We start from the raw sequence: 17,153 nt of genomic DNA on the forward strand, positions 1-17,153 counted from the left end.
TTTTTCTGACCCCAGGACAAGTCAAACAAACAGAAGTATAGAATATTTTTATCCCACTGCCTATGAGGCTTCCTTTGGCCACAACTCATTTCTTATGCTTGCCCTTGGCCTCTTGTAGGGGGAAGCACTTGTTTGCGTGTCCTGCCTCCATTCTTCATTTCCACAGTGTTTCTATGGATTTTCTTACCACTCAGCTCTTTTGTCCACTCAGTGCAACGTTCAAAAGATACACTTCCCTTGTAGTTCGATTCTCTGATCAGACTGATTGTGTTTGCTGTGTACAATGCCTCGTGACTGCTTTGCTTTGGAGGCCATGTATGTTCACAGAGGAGTAGAGTTGCTCCTTCCCAGCTAGCTCAACAGTGGCAGTGACTACAGTCACCATCTCTGGCAACACTTCATCCAACCAATCCTAAACTGTGTTTTATATAAAAATTATTCTTGTAACTCTCCTTGCATAAAAAAGCAAGCCTGAAGAGAAATAAAACAGAGTGGTTTAGAATTGTATACTAGGAATAATTAAACTTTTATTAAGAGGCTTCTGTCATTTCTCTATTTTTACTCACCGTGAGGAGGACAGCATGTTCTCATCTCTGTAGAGTCACATAAATGAGTTGATTAAAGTGTGTATTGCGGAGCTGATTCTGGGCATTTGGAATTTCCTTGCTGTTTTCTTAAGGTATTTGTATGATAGATGAGGAGGGGAAAAAAAAAGTCTTGTGCTTAGTTCATCTTGTTATGATGTAGATATATTTTCCACACATTTGCAAATAGAGTAAAGAACAAGAGTTCTTTAGCTATTTAAAGTCTTTGAAAGAAGAAAGGCAGTTTAGATTACCAGCAGCCTACAATGTGCGTGGCACAAAAATGTCAGTTTTAATGGCAAAGTTCAGGATAAAACTGTGTCAGCTAATTTAATCATTTACCATGAAATACCAGTTATCTTAATCTTACATGCAGTCCTTAAGTCTGCCGCATATTTTTGTGTAATTGAATCCTGACCCTAAAAGGGAACAAGCAAGGAATTTGCTTTTCAGTGAATAGTTAGGCTCTAAATGTTCCTGTTTATAAATTGAGTTTGCAGCATTGTCAGACATTTTAATACTGAGCAGCTAATATTTCTGATGGGTCTATTTTTTTCTGTTTCATATTTGTTTTCCATGCTGCAGAAATTATATTAGTATTCAGTTTCTATGGAACTTAACTGAGTTCTGTGGAAAAAGTGCAAATATTGTTCCCAGAACTTAAGGCAAATAAATTAGTATCTAACCCAGATGACACATTTTATTCATGTGGTTTGCTTTCCATCTAGATACCTGATGTATTACTTCAGCACCAAATTCAACAAGGCCAAGATGTCTTAATTTTCCTTCAAAGCAAGAACTGTAGGAGCAGTGTGATGGAAGTATTGGTCTTCTGCGGCCAGCCGGCGAGAACCCATCAACAGCTGTGATGAGCAGAGCAGACACGGGGAGACAGGAGGCAGCTGAAGCCAAAGAGGACCCACGCCTGAAGCTCTGTGTGTGTGATTGGAGCAGAGAGAGGCCAGGACCCAAGGAAATCCCAGCAGCAAGGGAAAAAAACAGATTGACTCTCAGTGACTCATTTAGCTCCTGGATTGGACAGATCTCTCCCCTGCTGGCAATTTGGCTGAGCATCAATGGACAGATACCAGGATGAATAGCTTAAAATAATTAGGGGTTGGGAATCTGCAAAACTGCTAGCCATCCAATTCTTTACTGTGCAATGTGAGGCACAAAAAAGAAATTACATTTAGGTTATTAAATATTAAGTCAGTGGATTTACCTCCATTTGGTCCAGAACAGGAAACTGGATACAATTCAACGTTTATTTCATTGTGTCGATGGCCTGTTTATCACTGAGCGGGTGAGTGCTTTTTGGCAGGTCAAGCTCTTTGACACATGGGGCAAATGTGTGCTTAATTTCTCCCAAACAGAAGAATTAATATAATAATAATTAACACAGATGAGAACAGAATTAAAATTGAGTACATCCAGGCATCTTACTTTCTGTGTGTTCTGGGGCCAGATTTTTTTACCACTGAAGGCACTGAGGATTTTGCCATTGGTGCTGATGGGAACTGAACGGTGCTGAATGTAGAGAGACTGGATTCCCTGTACTTCTATTTAATGCTCAAAAACAGAAGCAACAGGCTCATTTAGTATCAGTAAAGGTCAGTTAAAATTATAGAGACATCCTTTGGAGCAAATCCTCTGCCTTGTATTTGCATATTTATGAACTAGAGATTACGACAGGCTATTCCATTTATTAGAGCAGCGTCGCTATAGTTAATAGTCTGTCAGTATTTCCATTATAAACCCCGTTTTTCAGTGTTTTAATATCTCAGCCATTTAAAATCACATCAGGAAGCAAGTTGGCCTTGTGTTGTCAGGCCAGGTGCAATTTTTTGTTTTGGATTATTTTCAGTAATGAAATACTGTTCATAATATATGCAAATGTGCTCCAGCATTTCTCAGCAGGGAGGGGGGGCGGTAGCAAAGCACAGAAATTCGTTGTTGCTGGGGGGCAGATAGCAAAGTGCGTAAGTTCATTGTGGCTTTTTTCTTTAGGAATGAAGGGCAAGAGTAATTTGACCAATGATGGCAACTGGGACTACATGATATAAGAATGGTATTTCAGCATTTGCTCTCTGAAGAAACACTCTCAGTGTGAAATGAAGTTGCTGCACATTTACCAGTGGTGACCAAGGTATACAGCTGAGGATGACTGCCCAGCCCCTCAAGAACTTCTTGTCTGGCAGAGGATGAAGCACAGCAGGTAAGAAAGCAGAGGACATAAAAGAGCCTCTTGAAGTAACAGAAGACCCAATTGCAAATTCAAAAAGCTGACTTCCTTTGTGTTGTCCCGTGCACAGAAGTGCAGTGACCTTTCTGTTGATATTCGGGTAGAGAAGTGGGGTTGCTGAGGCTTTGGGGAAAGGGCAGCTGTGAGGCCGCTTTGCATCCTCTGAGCTGAGTGGTATTGTTTACCTCGGTAGTCCCACACCCTGCTCCTTCCAAACAGATCCAATTTGCTTTCATACAGGTGCTGGTTGGCTAAAAAGTAACCAGCCACGTAGCAGGGGCAAATGTTTAGACTGCAATGCCAATTTTTAACCTACCAGGGCAGAAAGAAGTTGCTCTTCAGAAAAGAAGCTGGTCTTGCACTTATAACCTCTTGCTGCATGAAAAGACAAATGGTCCAATAATGATGCCCTGGGCATTGATTTGTCCCCAAGGCCTTGAAATGTCACATGCAGCCACAGTAATTAAAAAGTTGAAATTCAAATTCATGAAGATTGGCAGGAAAATAAAGTTATTTGCAAAACGCTTGTTACTTTTTGCTTTTGCTCAGGAAACAGATAGTTGGAAGAAAGGAACACAGTCCATCTTTCCCATCTTTTCTGTCATAAAGCTCTATGTGCTCAACTGGGGACTCCACAGAAGCTAACAGGGGCAGGCCAGAAACACCATGGAAACATGGTATGTGATCCACTTGGTGCATAGCAGCTAATAAAAAAATGCCCTGGGCAAGAGCAGGGATGGGCGTCTGTGCCTTCTGTGAATTTTGACTGGGTTAAGAAACACCAAGTTTAGAATTTACATTGCATAAACAATGTTTTAAGTACATATTTTAAGACATGGTTAAAAAAAAAAAAAAAAGTCTGTGATCTTCAAGCCCCCAAATCCAAATGGTGAGCCAGACATTGCAACCAGGAGCTCAGATCAAGACACTCCACCCACGCTTGTAGAAAATCTGTTCCACATCAAAATGGCTCAGGTTCATCAGTAGTGCTTACTTGAAACAATAGTATTTGGGATATTTTTGCAGGTAATTGCTAACGTAAATTGCATTTTCCAAATTCCTTCCAGAATTGCCATTGTAAAGAACAATCTGCCTTTCCCAGGCATGTCACAGTACTTTTTCAGCCAAAAATTATCTCTGGTCATGATAAGTGATCATAACTCAGAAGTAGGCAGGCTACAGAAATTCTACTCTGTTGAATGCAAAATAACTTTAGCAGTTTTATAAAGCAGGTGGGTTACCCAAAGTAACAGTGGGAGAGGGAGGGCCTGCCAAACGTGTTTAAAATGTATGAAATATGAATTATTATGTACCGTCTGCTGGAAGATAAGTCCACGCTCAGTAAGCTATCTGAACAGCATTGTTCACTACATGTATTTGTTATGTTTTGGTTTTAATTTGCAGCAACATAAAATCTTGCATAACCAATTTGAATGCATCTTTGAATATTAAAAATACTAATTATTATGTAATTAGTCAACAGGATGTGTGTAATTGTGTAATACCAACATTCCTGGGTGTGGTAAGTACATAGGTAGAATGCCAACACTCATCTAGACGTAGTATTGTAAAATTACACAACAACATACACCCTGGGTGGGTACTGTAATTGTATTTTACATTTAAACAATGGCTACATTAAGAAAAGAGAACTTATTCTTTTTAAAAATATCTTCCCACAGGCATGGATCATAGTAGATGATGGTGATAATACTGCCAAAATAGAGTGTCTTCCATCTCCCAAGGGACCCAGGCTTCTTCATAAACATGTAAATAGGAGACAGAAACTAGGCATGGAGAGTCTTTCATCCACTTGTGGCAGGAAGCCACCCCAAAACAGACATCTGACAACTGCTGAATCATGAACCGGAGTAACTGCAGAAAACGGATAGGAATAACTTTGTATTTCATGAAGAATTGTGTGAGATTAACCAGAAATCTGAGTAGAATTTTTATATTTCTATGACTTAACAGGCATCAGAACTGTCCTTAAACCACAGTGGAAACAGAACCATATATTGAATCAGATTTTCCTTTGAACTTACCCAGGAAGATCTATGTTACCAGGAAGATCTATGTTACAGTCATCAAATGTCCTGACCATTTTAATTGACTATGATCTGTGCTAAGACTTATTGCCAATATGGTACAAAAGTCTTCTGCACTCATGGACACCCCCCACCAGTCATCACTCATTCTTTTTATGGTAGATCTGCAGTCATTGACAGGCATGCATTTCACTGGAGCCAAAAAATACAGACAGAAAAGGTGGAGTGTTCTTTTACGTAGCTCACCAGTATTTTTTCTCTTTTGATACAGATACAAGGTGAAAAATCCAGGAAAAGAATGGAAAGGTGAAAATCCCAACAGGTAAAAAACAAAACAAAACAAAAAACACTAAGCTCTTAATCATTATAAATGTAAGATGTGGGAGCCTTACGCTTTTTTTGTTTGTTTGTTTGTTTTTTTCATGTGTCTGGGTGGAGAAGGGTGAGGTGCCCTGTAAGGATGATTTTATCTTGTACTTTTGAGTCTGAAGATCTTCGATGTGGTTTGGCAAGTTCATAAAAATATTTGTGATAAAATTGAACTGCTGTCTGGAAATGTTACACACAGAGATGTAAGAAAGCTTAAGGAGAAAACTGCAGAAGAATTGGCGCTGTACATGAATGAGGTTAAAAATTGCTGACAATTAGCTACTAGATGACTCCTGCTAAATAAATCATCAAAGACCTGACTGCTGCTTCCAGGTTTCTACAACGGTATTGGCTCATTGGAGAAGCTAAAAATTGCTTAAGATGTTGATTTGGCCAAAGTTTTAGGAATTCACTATGCGTGTTTGAATTCACTAACCAACCAACAAGGCCAATGTACACTCTCTTGCCAGGGCTGTAAAGCAGGGCCTTCATGCTTCTAGGGAAGACACTGTATTTACTGTTCAGGATCAAGGGCCCCATGATATGGAAAATGAGTTTCTTTGTGTTAAATGAGAGCAAAATGGGAAAGAAAAACAACCTCAGCTTGTCATGGAATCTCACATCTTATTTCAGCACTCAATAAAGCACTTTGCCTGTGCAACTTAATAGAGAAGCACATTTTCTTTTCCTGTATTCATCCACAGATCAGGTCTAGCTCTGATCTCATTTAGAGCTTAATCCAAGACCCAAAGTGAAGGGAAAATATACCCATTGATTCCAATTGGCATCTGGTCAGTCTTGTACTGTGGTTTTACTTAAATGTATATGCACTGCTGAGCTTCTCCCAAGAAAAAGAGATGTAAATGATAAGAGGTGGGAGTCTGTATACTCAACTTTCCACCCTCCTGTTACTTCGTGCTGATAGGACCAATGCTTTGGCTTGGCAAAAACTTCTTAATCTGTCTGGCCTTTCTACAGAGTTGACTGTTTTTGTTGTTTTTTTTTTTTTTTTAAAAAAAAAGTGCGCACCTTGACCTTCTTTATTGCTACATCTGAGCAGCTCACCATAGTTGTACTCTCTTTACTGCTTGAAATTTAAGTGTGTCCCTGGCCTATTGTGATAATCCTCTGAATATCATTGCGGTGAAGGTTTTATTCTTCCCAAAGGCTCTCCAGAGGTTCCATGAAGGCAAGTAGGGTTTGCTTTGGATGAAAAGTACATTGTGTGTGTCACTATAATAAATGCAAATATGCAGAGTGATGGTTGAATTTAACAGGAAATTGAAATGTTTGACTTGTCACAAGGCCAGTTTATACTATGTGAATTCCTGGCATTGCTCGTAGTAGGTGAACCTCACGCCATGTTGAGGGCCAGCCTAGGGCCTAGTTATCACTTACATGCAATTTAAACTGTCTTCAGAACAAGACTGAAGTGGTGCATAAGCCTCACATTGTCTTTCTGTGCAGGAGTGGGGAAAAAGAAAAAAAAAAAAAAAAAAAAAAAAGACCCTGATTTGGAAAACACCAGGGAAAAACACTGAAGTTTTACACATCAAAAAGGCTAATTAGAAATGCTTTTCTTTTATAACATATAAGCCAAGCATATTGACATTAATTACATGAAATACTCAGGGTTTGGAATTATCTGTTGAAGACCACAAATGTATACCAAATCTTATGCAAACAAGAGTGTGTGCAACTATTCTTTAGGTAACACATTTATTCATAAAAATAAGCTATGTTTCTTTTTAGTGGGTAGACTATCACAAAAGTCTTTCTCTCTCATGCTCTTACTTGACAGGGTGAGATGGCTGTATCTGTTCAGCGTGGCCTAGCATGCATTCCGGGAGCTTGAAGCACATTCTGTCCTTACGTGAGTTCGTAGTACTCTGTCAGCTTTCCTGGCGTTACATCACTGTGACAAGGTGCAGAGTTTGTTCTCCTTTGTTTGTTTGTTCTCCTGGTAAATTTCCCTTAGTTTCAAAAAGGCTAGTGGAATACATAACTGCATTTATAATTAATTATTATAATAAAAAAAAGCATCCTCAAGCTTAGTAGTGACAGAGGTACTTAAAGAAAATCCTGTGAATGTGATTTGCTGTGGTGCCCATTAGTGCTGGTAGAGGCTTTTAATAATATTGGTCAGAAAACGTTACCTATAATTTCTTTGACCCTGGCTGACTGCAGAGAGTCAACCTCTTACTTTTCATAGCTTTAGATCAAGATGGAAGAGTTCTTCTGTGTAAGGGCCATGACAGGAAGACTCAGCAGGCTGAATTTCTCCACTCCAAGTGCTCCTCCAGCCCTGCCCCACTCCCTGCTCCTACCATCTTAGGCTCTGCTTCTATACAGATAATAGACACTTCACTTTCCAGATGAAATTCACCCACTGAATCTGCCTCTTGTTTATTTTAAGGATACCTCTTAAGTTTGATGAGATGTCTGGCTTGCACAGGAGCTGTTCTGTGGTCATTGTAGATTGTCGCCTGGCAGGGCTGGGTTGGAGCTTGGAAGCTTTGGGCCCAGTCTTGGAGCCTGTTCCATACTCATCAGCCATCCTACCAATGCCAGGGCATAGCATATTTCCTCCTATAAACAACAATCTGCAAGGCCAAATTTTGGTAGTAAATAGTTAATCTCTCTCATCACCAGTAGAGATCATTGTTGTTGCTGGTGCTGGTTCAGGTTCCTCAAGTATTCCCAATTTACCTAACAATCTTCTAGATGTTTCACAGGTGTTTCCAGGACTACTGTGTCTGCACAAGTTCTGGAAAGTTTGGAGTAAAGTGCCTGCTTTCTCTACTCAGGTTCAAGCCCATTAAAAGGATTTGAGGAAATCCATTCAGCGCTGTGCACAATGAAGAAGAAATTTGGGAACCATTCTGATGAGTTGCAGGTATCATTTCAGACCTCTAAAAACTAGAGGAAAAATATATTTGTATTCTAAAAAGATAACAGCAACATCCACATACTCTCAAGGATTGTCAGCAGTTGGCCTCTAGTCTAGCTTGAAGATTTTGGTAACCCTAGCAGCTACCAGCAGGTCCAGACAAGCTTAAACTAGAGATTGCCTAAACCACAGATTGCTGGGAGGGTGCGTACCACCTGTAAAACAGCAGCCGTTGACCTGTTCTTATATTTCCACTTCTGAACATCCACTGCTGGTAATTGCCAGACACAAAATGTGGGAATAGTTGGATCTTTGTTCAACCTAACATGCTTGGTCTTTTTGTTTGTTTACATAATTTTTAGTAAGGGTAGAAATGAGACACCTTCTATCCTAACTGCACAGAGCCATATGGAAAAGCAGCAGTTTTTATTGACCCTGGTCACCCAAGGGCACCCTGTTACAAAGAGGCACCCCTGAGACATGGATCCACCAAGCTTGCCAATATAGTAGAAGCAGCACCTATAGCAGATGGCAGCTTGGAGTTGCATAGGTTTTAGAGGTGTCTAAATGCAGAAGAGGGTTGTAGGGGTGGGAGAAACAGGAGAGCATCAGTTGGTTGTGAAGTTGGAGTGAAAGCCTTTATATGTATTTTCAGCTGTTAGAGACGCAGGTGGTTCTGTTAGTAACTTTTCCTTCATACAGAGAAGCCTTTTAAACACCCATTTGCATCTGCCTTGGATGAATATATATATATATACACACATATATTTATATAAATCTTTCACCTTCACTGTGTGCAGTCAGTGAAGGAAAAGGGTCTCTTAAATCTGTGAAATTAAATTTGACTCAACGATAATTTAGGGTGATAATAAAGGTGAAAGTTCAGTATCTTTCTGACCTAATGTGATACCCATACAAAATGTATTGACCTGCTGTCTTACTTTTAGTTCTTGCTTGAAACCTGAAATTTGGTTTCAAATAAAAATCGATTCCTACCAGGTTCATATAATACAAGTACTTTATTGAATTCTCACTGAAACAGTGTTGCTCAGGGACTAGGGGCCAAATCCTGGCCTTGTGGCATAGGGCCAGGAGCATTTTGTAGGATGTGACAGTTTCCAGAACACAGGCCACTCTGACTTTAAGGGAAGGTGAGGGAGGTGGGCATCTACCCCAGAGAGATGTTACAAGCAGGAAAAAAAAAAAAAAAAAAAAAAAAAGTCAGGAATGGAAACTGTGTCTTCCGTTCTAGTACTAATGGTTTTCTGCTGAAATTTTCAAAATCTGTTGCTGGGATGAGCAGCAAATTTTTCAGCCTGGCAGGGCAGTGAGGGTGCTGAGCATCTCTAAGGGACTGGGTGGAGTAGGGGGCAGATTTTTGCCAGATAATTAACAGACTGTTGCAAAAAAAGCCCCTGTGAGTGAAACAAATGTGACTTCAACCTTTCAGGCTCTGGAGCAGATAAGTTTGAGGAAAGGTCACTGGAGTGAAGCAAACTCAGGAGAGGGACCTGCAGTCACGTGGCAGCAGGAGCTCCCCATGGCACATCTTCCCCAGCATGGGCCCATCTGCTGACTTAGCTCTGTGGAGATCTCCCCCCAGCACCCTTCTCCAGCACAAAGGCAGCACTTCAGTGGTTTCTGCAGCCTGCAGTAGCCTCCAAAATACCTGCAGCAAAGAGGTATTGCGGATTTGTCGGGGAGGCTGGAAGCTGATTTATTTGAGCTCTTCTTTGAGTGTTGAATGCATTGCTCCTCTAGCTCCCTTTAGAGACCATGTCACCCAATGTCCAGGGTGGGCACCTTGGTATTAGAAGGAAATGAGCCTTTTGCTCATCATTGTCATATAAATCAGGGCCCAAATCTGAGCCCTTTAAAATGTGAGAAAATGTGAGATTTGATTATCCATATGGATCATTCTGGATTTATTCCAGATTGCTTCATTAATAGCAATCAAAGATATCACTTTAATGGATTTTTTATCCTCAAAATTATGATCATGAGGAATTTGTTCTGGCTATTGATTTTGAAAAGGCTTTTGATTCTCTTCAATAGCTTTAACTTATTTCAGATTTAGGTAACAGTAGGATTTGGTCTTAAATATGTTAGATAGGTCAATCTCCTTTATTCAAATCCACAGTTACATTAAAAATAATGACCATGGTTTGAAGATTATTTATATACTTCAGATTATACTGGAGAGTCCTTTTTCTCTGATACTTTTGCTGTTACAGGGGACCCTTAGCTTTGGGATATTTTTTTTTAAGGGAAAAGTCAGTGATGTTTTCCATTCTCGCCTTAGATGGAGAATATATTATTTTTCTAATGAACATTGTAGATATTATGCTAGAAGACACTGGATGTTCATGTTTCTTTTTGTTAATTGGGGTAAAACTCTTAAAGCCATTAGGCGATTTAAACGTAGCTCTATTTGAGCAATATCCTTTATTGGATCCCCCATTATCCTTTAAACATCTTGGTGTGCAAGGGGATAAAATTAGAAAGAATTTGTTTGCTTTAAATTGCCAGCCTCTGCTTGATAAAACTATTAGCTATTTAGCTAATTGGACTGCTCTTCCATTATCATTAATTGGCAGAATTGATACAATTAAAATGGGGGCTTTATCTAAAGTGTTTATGTTTTTTTTTTTTTTTTTTTTTTTTTTTTTTTCTGAGGTATTCCCATCAAGTTCTCTAACGTGTTCGGGGAGCCTTACATTATACAATTAGTTTAGTTTTCAGGGTTAGAGGTAAATTTAAGATTAATTCTGAAATTCTGCAGCTTCTTCTAGAGTCAGCTGGACTGGCTCCTGCTAATTTTATTGTTGTTTTTGGCTGCCTTGGTACAACATGTTGTTTCATGATTTAGACAATTCCCAGCATTATGCGGCTGTGGCATGCGTGGGGCAGTGCAGCCGCAGGCTGAGCACAGCCAGGCCCTGGGAGCACCCCCTTGCTTCGCAGAAGGTCAGGACAAGGCTTGCTCCCAGGGCTGCATCCTGCGAGGTGCTAAACATCCATTATTCCCTGACCCACCGAAGCACTTTAACACAGCCATAACTTTTAAGCACACGTACAGGCCCAGTGACGCCAATTAGCTTACTCATCCAGTGAAGTTAAACAAAGGCCGTGCTTGGCTGGGGCCATAGTAATCATCACCTTGTTGGTTTGAGACTCCCACATGAACTCATTGCAAAACAGCATGTGTTGTTCCGCTTCCACCTTGGTCACACTCTAGCTGATGCCCCTCCAGATCAGCCTGGGGGCACTGGGTTTGGAGGAGAGGCACTGCCAGTGCCTCCTTCCCTTGTGGTCAAGCCTGCACCCTCTGTGCCCACCCCTGGTGAACACGCCATCTTTTCTAGATTGCTGGTACAAATCATGCTCCCCCCTCGTAACATTATGATTCATGTCAGCCATTAGCCTCAAATAAAGGAACAGGCCACAAGAAAACTAAAACCAAATCGTGCTTCTACCAGAGGGAAGTCTCCTTGAGAAGCAGGGCCTCTATTGCCAGAATTAGTCATCTGGGTCTGCCTTTTGCACCAGAGGCTAAGAAAAACAGAGAGTGATTAATTGGGCAGGATCAAGAGGGTGTTGCCCCTCCTATACATCTGGCTGGTATGGGCGGTTGCTTATTCACACCATGGGGGCAGTGGCTACATCACTGATTATCACCACCTCTGCTTCATCTGCGTCACAATTTTAGTTAGTCCTGGGGTAGCCACATGAGTTCTTCACCACTCAAACATGCCCTTACACTGAGACTTGCTAGGAAGCTGTGTAGAGCTGCCTTTATCACTATCAAAATGAGCCATTTAAAGCTGCTTAAATAATTTGTATCTAAAATACACACTTGTTGTACTCAAAATGAAAAAAAAAAAAGTTTTATCTGTAAGATATGTGCAAATACAGTTGTATGTAATTTTATCTAAGATAAATCAGGCCCGTTCTTGTAGGCATGACCCAATATGTATGTAACAGATAGGAATTCTGTAGCAACCTTAATGCAATACTGCCCTGTTTCATTCGAGTCACTGTGGTCATTAGAATATACCAGTCATTTCATGAAATACATCGTGTTTCATGGGTTAATCCTGACTTAGTTGTGATGCTTTGCTTTTGGGTATTATCTGAATTATTCTGCCCATACTTTCTCCATTCATTTTGTCTATGACAAATATCATTCTACACGGATTTCACTCATACACTTATTTGTTATTAAATTCTGCATCTCTTTAAGGAGATAGACCCGTCTAGTCCAGTGCTCCATGGCACAAAGAATGAGGCACTGTTTACTTTTGTATAAAAAGACATGAATGTGGAGCGCACAGTTTATAAGACAGTAATGAATTACTTGGATTTTTGACCTTAAATCAGAGTCAATCCAGCTAAGCTCAGTGGCTGATGGAATTGAAATGTAATGGATAATAGCCCAAGAGATGACCATACGGTACTTTGTAGATAATCGAATCTCACAGGCACGACTTGTCCCATATTGACCACCTCAGCCAAGCACTTTGGCGATGGGTGGCAGCAGGTGCAGAACCTCACTGCAGTCACGTGGCTCTCTTCTTGCTGCCCCGGGGACAGAGCGTAGCATGGGCTGAGGCTGAACTGCTGCTCCAGGTCATGGGACGCTCCTTCTAGGGAGAAAGAGAGCACCTGAGTCTCTAGGGCTACAACCTGGGCTCTCAGTATCTTTTCACAAAAGTCACCTTGGGCTGAAGGGCTGGGGCTGCTGCGACTCCATCAGGGTGAACGTCTCCTACCAGCACCATCAGAAGCCCCACATGCTCAGACTGCCCCGTGGTTCAGTGAAAGAGGAGGGGGAGCAGAAACAAAACCCCCTGAGAGTAAGAAACAGACAACTATGCCCCGACCCTGTGCTGATTTTATTTCTAGCTTAATTCAGTAAATAAGTAGCATTGCACTGGTGTAAAACTCAGGTGAAGGAGGTAAGAATCAAGCCCCATGGGAACAGTCAGGAGCTGCGAAGTAGGAGCCAATCCTCCATGTGCAACATTTAAGGTGTGTTAGGACCAAACACACCCTAGTGCAAGTAGTGCTTATTATTTGCTTCAATCAGCTGTGAATTTGCTTTATGATCACCAGGACAAGAAAAGTCCAGGAAAAGGGGCATTCCTGGGCTGAAACGTTACTAGGGCTTACCAATGCCTTTTCCTCAGTTTGAAAGTAGAGTTATAACTCTGTATGTCATTAACTAAGACAATAATAAATTAATACAATAGCCCAGTAATAGTGCTGTAATGCTTTCATGTATGAATTAGAATGTGAATACTGAGCTTTTCATTTCATGGTTGAAAAATACATGAGTTGACCCAAATATTAATTTCTGCATTTCAATCATTTACATATCATGGGTCAATAATCATTTCTTGCACAAATGACTTTTCAAATGAGAAGCAGTATATTGTAATGGTCTATCGTATTTACAAACATATCATTGTTTTCCCAACTTAGCACTTAGTATTTAACATATACTGGACAAAGATATTGTTTGCCAAATACAATACAAAAATGGCTCATGTAAAATGCAGAGACTATTTTCTTTTACTATTATCCATAATTTATTATGTTCATAAACCGTGGAGTAGCATACCCTTGCCCCTGGCAGGCCCAGGCCCCCACTGTGGATGGGACATGGTTTGCCTCCGATGGTTCACGAGGCCTGACACCTCTCTCTGCTCTCCATTGACCTTAAAAACCTCACCCCTTTGAGGAGTCCTCTGAAGATCCAGCACTGTCAGAAGGTCTAATGGTGGTTTTCTGAGGTTTAATACATCCTAAGGCTTTTTTACAGCATGCAATGACATAAAAAAAAAAAAAAAGAAAAAAAAAAAAGCCTAGGGTGTCTTTTTTCAATTACTTTACAAAACTGGAATAGTATAAATAACCTTGCTTCTTACTTATTGGTATTGAACTTAGTCCATCATTTTGGGCTGTTCATTGTTTCCTCGTATTCCACCCCTCTATAAGCCACCATATCCCAACAGAAACCTTGTGTTTTGGATTAGTGTTCAAGTTCTGAATTAATCAGGGACTAGTGCAGCATATATACACTGCCCAGCAAGATGAATTTACACATCTGCCTTTTCCCCTAATTATTATTCCAGAGGTTGAATGTCAACAGCATATGGGTATGTCCTCATAGAGGCATGCAAACACACATACAGGCGCACACACTGTACATTAATCTCTCTTGGCTTATCTGTTGCTGTCTTTAATTTGTATACTTCAAAATTGAGTGGTGAGGTCATTTATTAGACTGTTTCTGTGAGTTTTATGTAGTGATAAGAAAGCAGTAACATGCAATTTGTTTTTATAGAACTCACTTTTGTAAGTATGATCTAATATTTCCTTTCTTTTACCGAACAGTGAGGAAGAGGAGCTTGCAGAGGTAACTAAGAGTTAACTGGTTACATTTCAGCTGTCACCATTGTCTTACATCTACATAGAGAGTGGGAGAACCAGGGAAATGTAAGTACAGCAGGCCACTGGGAAAAAACGTTTATAAGTAGAAATTTCTCCTCAGAAGCCTCAGAGCAAATCTTTCCAGTTTGTCTTATTTTTCTTCCCCTATTTTTTAAACACAATGTGTGGTGGAAATGATTGTTATTATCCAAAGGACCTTACTTGCTGGCTCGCTGCATCTCTGTTTATGAAATGCCATAACAAAAGTGAGCTCACGCTTGTGTGCTTCCAATGCGTGATGTTCCTGTGTGCCAGATGGGCACTTTCATGACTGTATGAGCGTGGATTATTTCATTTCCTACATCTGGGACTCCAAATGGCTGCACAGAATGCCACAGGAGAGAGGCACAGATCTTCAGCTGGGGAAACCTACCTTCACAAGGGAACCGGCTACATCAGAGGGGATGAGGCAGAGAAGCCCCGAGTGATATCTGAAAGTTCACATAAAGCAGGGCCATAAGGGAAACCTTTAGAACCAGGAACAAGACAAAAATAAACAATAACTAATGCTGGATGTCAGCTGCGGGGAGGGGGGAGGGAAACTAAACCATAAGCAGTTTCTTGCCTGGCCACAGAAGATGTGTTTGGAATGCTGTTTTGTATTTCAGCTCAGAAACTCTGCTGTGACCTTCAGATATCGCTGGGTATTACAAGTTCTACAGATAGCCACAGAGAAATATACTAAGGAGAGCTGGCATAGACCATGCCATCTTAGTTAATGTTGACTGCATATTGCTCACAGCCCATTCCAGAACTGTGACTGGGCAGCCTTATAAAAACACTGCCAAATCCTACAGGCATCGTCAGGAAGGCTACAGTTTGTCTTAATGCTATGGCAGGATTTGGGATAATTACTTATTTGTGGGATAGGTGTTTTCCTTTTTTTTTTTTTTTAAATCCCGTTAAAATGAGAGCAGAACCTCAGTACAGTGAAGATTTGACTTGCTACGCTTTTGTAGTATATGTTGCATTTCAGAGCCAGCAAATGGGAGATGGTAAGATGAGATGGAATAGCCTGTCCTGTATATTTGATTGAATTAGCTGTAGCAGAAAAAAAATATAGTTAACCCAATGGCTTCCTTAGGATGAAAGAGAGCAAACCCCCCCAAAAAAGAACAAATGGAAAAAATAATGAACAAAAGAAAGTAAGAGCTTGTGACACAAAGTAAGAAAAATAAACAGCAGTTGACTTAACTATTTTGCATAAGATATTTACAAACCACAGCATATTACTGTTTGCTTTATGCATTTTCACATCCTGCTCAGTTTAAAGCAGTAATTTTCTGCAAGGACAACAGAGGGAAAAAAATGCTTTACACTGCTTATATTAATTACATTTTTTCATTACCCGTCATGTTTTCTACAGGCTTGTGTATTATTACTGTAAAATGTAATGAAACAGAAAAAGAAAAAAAAGAATGGACTTCTGGGAAATTTTCCAATTCTTGAAATGCAATGTTAATTGAGAGCTATTTTTAGGTCATCACAGATAGAGCTGAACCCATTGCCATCAGTGCACACAATGGGGACAGCCCAGGTGCAACACAGACTGGGTGAGGGTATCAGTTTCTACTGATGGAAAAAAGGGGAGAGAAGCAAACTCCCCAGAGGGGAGGCTCTTGGTAGGTTTGGGGCAGCTTCTGTTTCCTGACATAAAGTTCTCAAAGCATGAAATGAATGGGAAGGGTACAGAGCTGGCATGGGTCCAGGACCCGCCGGAACCATGGGTGCTCCAGAAGGAGACCCAGTGGCTCCTGTGACAAGAGGGCAAAGCAAATGAAAGTGAGAAGCTCTCTGCTTTGGTGGCTGACTTCCAGCTCTGGCATGGAGGGCACTCTGAAAGTCAGCATAAAATAAAGTCCCCCAAAATGTATCAGAAACGTGATCCCTTTAATTTATAGATCTCCTAAAAGGCTGCCAGAAATCAATTATTTTAATTTGTATATAGCACAGCCATGGACTGATTCAAGTTCTTTTGAAGTATTTTTAAACAGCCATTGCACAAAGCCATCCTCTTTCCCATATGCAAAAAAATGAATTGAAAACCACAATTTCTCACAGTGGCTTTGATCGCAAGAAAAGACACACAGGCCTCTGCAAGCAAATCTGAGGCCCCCCGCTAAGTCCTTTAACTGGGTACCTTTACTGCTGGTCCCGAGAATCACTGCAGCTCTCCCTGCATTATCTGCCTCCTTTCCCAAAGAGTGCAGGGAAGGTGTTTGAGCCAATAACAGCTTGTGAAGACCGGAGGAAATGCTTACTGCTACTTGCGGGTGGGTGGAGGTTCCCTTTGAAACAGGAGAAGTGGAAAATCTTTGATGTGCACTTACCAAGGCCAAAATGAAAGGGGAGAGAGCATCCCATGTGGGGGAAGCCACTGTTACCGCCACAAAGCTGTTTGTTCTCTGTTTTACACAGCGCTACTGTAAAAGCAAGAGCCTAACGCAAACGTTTCAGCAGCCATCATCACTTGCCAGGTAACATGTTATGGAAAAATTGAGATTAACCCAAACAATTTTCTACCT

At 40.7% G+C, this 17,153-nt stretch overlaps 1 long non-coding RNA gene across 2 annotated transcripts; it reads left to right on the plus strand.

Moving 5' to 3' along the window:
* The first annotated feature begins 1,321 nt into the window (after positions 1–1,321).
* LOC309880617 lies at positions 1,322–14,619 on the plus strand. 2 transcript variants are annotated; one of them, XR_014318009.1, is made up of 7 exons: positions 1,322–1,887; positions 2,592–2,799; positions 5,146–5,196; positions 7,045–7,168; positions 8,051–8,139; positions 9,584–9,815; positions 14,533–14,619. It is a non-coding gene; the product is annotated as an uncharacterized lncRNA (long non-coding RNA). The 2 variants fall into 2 exon arrangements; XR_014318010.1 differs by having other exon boundaries at positions 7,045–7,116.
* Positions 14,620–17,153: the final 2,534 nt, after the last annotated feature.

The sequence above is a fragment of the Aythya marila genome (genome assembly GCF_965140915.1).
Source record: "Aythya marila genome assembly, chromosome: 8".
NCBI classification, from domain to species: domain Eukaryota; kingdom Metazoa; phylum Chordata; class Aves; order Anseriformes; family Anatidae; genus Aythya; species Aythya marila.